Source organism: Montipora capricornis, chromosome 2 (assembly GCF_036669925.1).
Source record: "Montipora capricornis isolate CH-2021 chromosome 2, ASM3666992v2, whole genome shotgun sequence".
Lineage (NCBI taxonomy): Eukaryota > Metazoa > Cnidaria > Anthozoa > Scleractinia > Acroporidae > Montipora > Montipora capricornis.
The window spans coordinates 57,070,110-57,077,374 of record NC_090884.1 but is presented as its reverse complement, the minus strand read 5'-3'; positions in this window follow the sequence as shown (position 1 = coordinate 57,077,374).

The window sequence follows — 7,265 nt, the reverse complement described above, 5'->3', positions numbered from 1 at the left end:
TATAATATCTCTCCATTCCCGTCATGCTCATCCTCTGGAGTGTGTTTTTTTGTGAAATTCAATGGCTGCTGGTGTCCACGCAGGTCCGCACTATTCAAGCGGACGAGGACGAAAATACTCCTCAATTTTCACGAAAGTAAAGGGAAAGAACTTTAAAAACATGCATTCACTTTGAACTTAAGTTCGTAGGGTAATAAAAACATTTAAAAAAATAGCCCCATTATATTTACGCAACGGTTCGTCCTCGAGTTTTCCCGAAACTTTCAGCCACTGGTCTACTCGATCAGCTACCTTTTCCAGAACTTTTCCATCCTCCCGCTCACTTCTCTTTGAAGTTTCATGATGATTCGGAAATAAATGTGCCATTCTTTTGCCGGCCTAGAATTTTTTCCACGGCGTTTTTGTTGCCATGTTATTTTAACTGATGCTTGAAAAATGTGTATGAAAGTGAAGTAGACTAGTGCACGACTGATAAAACCTCGCGAATATCAGTCGTGCAGTAGTCTACTTCACTTTCATAAATATTTTAAATCAATTTTGACTGATCACGATCTTCTCTGATCCAACGCTGTGCAAGACTTATCGTCCACGGTTTTTGCAAAGGTTTTAAAACCTCAACTTCACTAATGCTCGAAGTAATGCGGGACATATTACAGTCGCGTTACCTGCGCAGTAACGTTGCGCACAAACAGTTAGCGCGAACGTCCTTAAACTGTGCTCCTAACATTTTCTGCTGTCCGCCTACAATTTTGGCAGTGCGCCTAGAAATATACACTTGGTAGCACAAGTGCTTCCAAAGCCAAAAATAAACTTTGAGCCCTGAACAGACAAGATGGCATGCATACTTCATAGAAACAAGTGTTAAAACTTGTTACCAAGTAAAACTTGGTGCACAACGGAGGTTGCACCAACATGGCGGCTCCATACAAAACTCTGCGATGATTCGACAAATAACTCAGAAACGATGCACCGCACAGACCTGAGAATTAGAGAGGAGATTTCTAAATTTGTCTCCTACAAAATTCCAAGTTTTTGGCTTTTTTCATTCGTGTGGTAGACATAAAGGTGATGTTCCATAATTTGGCATGAATGTTACAGGAACTTTTCATAACGATGCGATGTTGCGGACGATCACAGAGACGGTCATGATTATTACTCCCCAGTCTTTGTATCATTTATTTGTTAATCTTTTAAGTGCTAAGCGCTCCCTTTTTTTTTCCCGCGATAAACGGTCTGTAGAACTTGGCGCCTCAGTGTAAGGGTCCGTGAAAGAAATACCCATTGAAACATCTGCTGTTTTGGGTCAAGGTGGGCTCCGGTATGAACATCACGTGACATATGTCCAGATCGTTTTAGCAGAGCGAGTCAGTTCGCATTAATCTGGTAGGTTTATTATTTTATACGTGGTTTTTTGGGCCATCTTCGACCACAGAAGCCCCCAGGCTGGCATCATTAAGCCGGAATGTGGGCAAAGGCAACCCTTTGAAAGAAAACAGAGGTGAGAGATGGTTTCATGCAGACTGGGACGCCTAAAATGCTCTGTTGTAAACATGGTGGTTCACGAGTGAAGTTGTCTCTCTGGCCTTTCTGTGGACGAATTCCAGGACCTACCGATACAATTTGGGCAAGTTTTGAAAGCTAAAAACTTCAGTCGATGCGGTATTTTGCTGGTAGGACTGGGTGGCCCGACACTTATGGAAAAAACATGTAAAATGAGAATCGGGAGTGTTCCCTTGTCATGGAATGGCAGAATTACCCAGAATTCTTTTCGGGCACGAAGGAGGCAACTTGAGAAGCACGAGACTGGCCCTCATCAAATGGCTAAAGCGCGGCCGGAGGAAAAAGTAGAGAGAAGAAGATCTCTAGCCAGATACTAAGGAGTAAACCTGGTGTGTGCTGTTAACGTAGACGTTTGATTTCTGAACAAGTTCTTACTCTACAAAAATTCGCAACAAAGTAGTGCTTTTTTGCGCTGTCATCCTCGTAGCAAAAAGCTGGCCTTTCGTGATTTCTTGTCAAGCAAAGGGTGTAATGTAAATGAGATAATACCGAAAGTTTATATTTGCAAATTACCTGTCCCCTTACCACTTAAGTCAAACTCTACGTCTCCATGCAGTAAGCGCATTTAAAATCTTCTTATGCATGATCTTCGCGGAAATTACCTTCTGTCCCTAAATAAACCTAAAAGAACCAGTTATGGTCTTAAGAATGAAGGGGTAGTTTCTAAAGAAACTGTGGTGCTGCGTCGGTGGGGAAGTAGTATACAAAAATTTGGTTTTATCAACGGAGTTGATAATGTAAATTGGCCACCGTACAGAGATTCTAAAAGCTGACGTTTCGAGCGTTAGCCCTTCGTCAGAGCGAATCGAGGGATTATGGGTTACGAGTAGTTTTTATAGTAGAGTAGGAGCTACGCTATTGGTGGTAACATGGCAACGTGAAAAATAGGAATATATTAGTTAAATGAAAAGCGTTCGTTAATACCGTGAGGATTAAGGGTGCCGATTTGAAAGATGAATTTTTGTTCCAGATTCTTGCGGCTTTCCGTCGTACCTAGATGTAGGGAAAGGCCGCAGACAGCCATGTGTTTTTTGGAGTGGTTAGGCAGATTAAAATGGCGAGCGACTGCTTTGGATGCATCCTTGTCATTCTTCTCAACATCGCGAAGGTGTTCGCGGAATCGGTCACCTAGTCGTCTACCTGTCTCACCAATGTATAATTTATTGCATAACGTGCAGGTTATGCAATAAATGACATTTGCGGAGGTACATGTGAAACGATCGGTGATCTTAACAGATCGCTTAGGTCCCGATACCTTGCTAGTGTTAACAATGAAAAGACAAGTTTTGCATCGTGAGCGCGCGCATTTGAAAGTGCCGGGTTGCTCGTTAGTTTTGAGCGCGCTTCTAACTAAAAAGTTGCCTACGTTTTTGTCGCGTTTGAATGAAATAAGTGGAGGTTGCGAAAAGATTCTACCAGTCTCGGGATCATTTTGGAGTAATTTAAAATTACTAAGAATGATGCTTTTGACTGCGTGATTATGAGGATGGAAAGTGAGGGTGAATGGAATTCTGTCATTCTTATCTTTTTGTGACGTTTGTAGTGATGACTGTCGATCAAATTGTTGGGCGCGATGATGGCCCGCTTTGACCACAGAGGCAGGATAGCCACGTTTTTCGAAGAACTGGCACATCTCCTCTGATTTGCTGGAAAAATCGGAGTCATCACTACATAGACGTCGAAGTCTAAGAAATTGAGAATAAGGGATGGAGTTCTTGACATGTGATGGATGTGACGATGAATACAACAAATAACTGTGTGAATCAGTAGGTTTGTAGTGCACACTAGTACATAGCACGTTGCCTCTAATAGAAACGTTGATATCTAGAAAAGCCAATGAAGTTTCCGAAATTTCCCAGGTATATTTAAGAGCCGGATGAAAAGAGTTGACGGAGGTTATAAATTGATCGAGTTCTTCTCTGCTGGATGAAATAGCGCCGATGCAGTCGTCGATGTAACGGCCGTAGAGTTCAGGTTTGGGGCCGTTGTACTGACTAAAAAATTGGTGTTCAACATATCCTACAAAAAGATTGGCATAGCTAGGTCCCATTCTTGTGCCCATCGCTACACCATTAATTTGTTTGTAATAGTTGCCGGCGAATGAAAAACAATTAAGCGTTAAAACTAGTTCGGCAAGGCGGAGGAGCGTTTCCGAGCTACAATCGTGGTCAAAAGTTGTTGGGAAGGTTGTGGGCATCAGGTCACTTCACACCTAATTCGATTTTTCTAAGTATTGACTGAAGTATTTGGGAAATACCATGCTCTTGTGGCCCCCCTCCCCCATATTCAATGTTGGAGTTCTTCAGGTAAGAAAAGTCACCATTTTTTTACCCTGGAAAATCCAACATTGAAAAGGGGGAGGGGGGTATCTGCAAAATGAAGTTACCTTCCCAACACTTTTGTCCATGATTGTCTGAAAACAACTGTAAACAGTTTTTGGCGTATAACACAAAATTTACGGAAGATATGCAGTTGTTATTCTGCATAATTACGGTTCCATGGATTATCTTTATTGTCGTTGTTTTTGGGCACCATTCTCAGAACATGGAATTTGCTTAAGCCACCTATGTGCTCAGTCCGAGGAATGGTTTTCCGTGACACAATATTGCGTTACAACAGTATCTTAGGACCGATTGCGCTTCGACCTTTTTCAGACAATCGCTCACCAAGACATGTAAACCATGTGTTTGGAACTAAAAATTTGTTGTTGTACTATTTTTTTTCCCGGTTTATTAAGTAAATGCATTTTTAGATGGCCTTCAGGTGATATAGCGAGAGTGAATAATGAACACTTGCATGCATATGATTTCCCGATAATTAACACTTTAAAGTTACATATGTAAGGCTTTAAATTCTTGGCGTTTCGTGAATATGAAGTTCCTTAGAGTTTGGCATCACAAGAAGCAAGGTATGAAACGTTAATAATCAAAACGAACAAGAAATGTTGCATTTGTGTGTCATGCCGCGTAAAAAGTTACATCTTGTTAATTCATCTTCTTGCCGTACGTTAATAAATGACTACAAAACGGTGTTTCACACAGTACTCCACACAGTACTCCACAAGTATGTGGGAATTTTCGAGGCTAATGCGGTACGTTTCGATACAACTTGAATGGTTATGGATAGAATTTAATACTGCAAAGTAACTGATTGTGAATTTGTCCCTTGGAATAAAGAAATTCCTTCATTTTGAACAGTACTCCCTTCTATTGCGGGAACTTAAAAGATTAATTGAGTAATAAGTTGTCATTTATATTCGTTCCATGGAGTACTGTGGAAATAGTGTTTAAAGCCAAATTTTACAGTCTGCAATCCTATGAAAAACAAAGTTTGGATTACAATGGTCATTACTAAGCGCTTAGTTGAACACAAAGACAAACAAAATAGCGACATTTTCCTCGGAATGTATGGAGTACTGTTGAGGAGAACTGTGTAGCATTGACTTTATGACTGTAACCTGATCCTCGAGGCTACACACAGGGTTCAATAATATATGAAGAGCCACTTACGACCTATCCTAGCAAAATCTATCTCGTATTTATAGCAAATATTGCATATCTAACAACAGCAAATAGATATATGGTACAGCTCACCGGGAATTATTCTTATTCATTTCGTAAACATCCCACGTTACTATTTGCGAGATTATCAAAAAGAAAATATGAAGAGGTTATTTGAGCTTGATTTCAGCAAAAACTTGAACAAAACGTATCGAAATGCCAATATTTTGCCACTTCTTCGAGTTTCTGTTAAAAGAATGAAACCACGTGTATAAAATCGCATGTATTGCGCTTCGACCTTTTTCAGACAATCGTGGTCAAAAGTTGTTGGGAAGGTTGTGGGCATCAGGTCACTTCACACCTAATTCGATTTTTCTAAGTATTGACTGAAGTATTTGGGAAATACCATGCTCTTGTGGCCCCCCTCCCCCATATTCAATGTTGGAGTTCTTCAGGTAAGAAAAGTCACCATTTTTTTACCCTGGAAAATCCAACATTGAAAAGGGGGAGGGGGGTATCTGCAAAATGAAGTTACCTTCCCAACACTTTTGTCCATGATTGTCTGAAAACAACTGTAAACAGTTTTTGGCGTATAACACAAATTTACGGAAGATATGCAGTTGTTATTCTGCATAATTACGGTTCCATGGATTATCTTTATTGTCGTTGTTTTTGGGCACCATTCTCAGAACATGGAATTTGCTTAAGCCACCTATGTGCTCAGTCCGAGGAATGGTTTTCCGTGACACAATATTGCGTTACAACAGTATCTTAGGACCGATTGCGCTTCGACCTTTTTCAGACAATCGCTCACCAAGACATGTAAACCATGTGTTTGGAACTAAAAATTTGTTGTTGTACTATTTTTTTTCCCGGTTTATTAAGTAAATGCATTTTTAGATGGCCTTCAGGTGATATAGCGAGAGTGAATAATGAACACTTGCATGCATATGATTTCCCGATAATTAACACTTTAAAGTTACATATGTAAGGCTTTAAATTCTTGGCGTTTCGTGAATATGAAGTTCCTTAGAGTTTGGCATCACAAGAAGCAAGGTATGAAACGTTAATAATCAAAACGAACAAGAAATGTTGCATTTGTGTGTCATGCCGCGTAAAAAGTTACATCTTGTTAATTCATCTTCTTGCCGTACGTTAATAAATGACTACAAAACGGTGTTTCACACAGTACTCCACACAGTACTCCACAAGTATGTGGGAATTTTCGAGGCTAATGCGGTACGTTTCGATACAACTTGAATGGTTATGGATAGAATTTAATACTGCAAAGTAACTGATTGTGAATTTGTCCCTTGGAATAAAGAAATTCCTTCATTTTGAACAGTACTCCCTTCTATTGCGGGAACTTAAAAGATTAATTGAGTAATAAGTTGTCATTTATATTCGTTCCATGGAGTACTGTGGAAATAGTGTTTAAAGCCAAATTTTACAGTCTGCAATCCTATGAAAAACAAAGTTTGGATTACAATGGTCATTACTAAGCGCTTAGTTGAACACAAAGACAAACAAAATAGCGACATTTTCCTCGGAATGTATGGAGTACTGTTGAGGAGAACTGTGTAGCATTGACTTTATGACTGTAACCTGATCCTCGAGGCTACACACAGGGTTCAATAATATATGAAGAGCCACTTACGACCTATCCTAGCAAAATCTATCTCGTATTTATAGCAAATATTGCATATCTAACAACAGCAAATAGATATATGGTACAGCTCACCGGGAATTATTCTTATTCATTTCGTAAACATCCCACGTTACTATTTGCGAGATTATCAAAAAGAAAATATGAAGAGGTTATTTGAGCTTGATTTCAGCAAAAACTTGAACAAAACGTATCGAAATGCCAATATTTTGCCACTTCTTCGAGTTTCTGTTAAAAGAATGAAACCACGTGTATAAAATCGCATGTATTGCGCTTCGACCTTTTTCAGACAATCGTGGTCAAAAGTTGTTGGGAAGGTTGTGGGCATCAGGTCACTTCACACCTAATTCGATTTTTCTAAGTATTGACTGAAGTATTTGGGAAATACCATGCTCTTGTGGCCCCCCTCCCCCATATTCAATGTTGGAGTTCTTCAGGTAAGAAAAGTCACCATTTTTTTACCCTGGAAAATCCAACATTGAAAAGGGGGAGGGGGGTATCTGCAAAATGAAGTTACCTTCCCAACACTTTTGTCCATG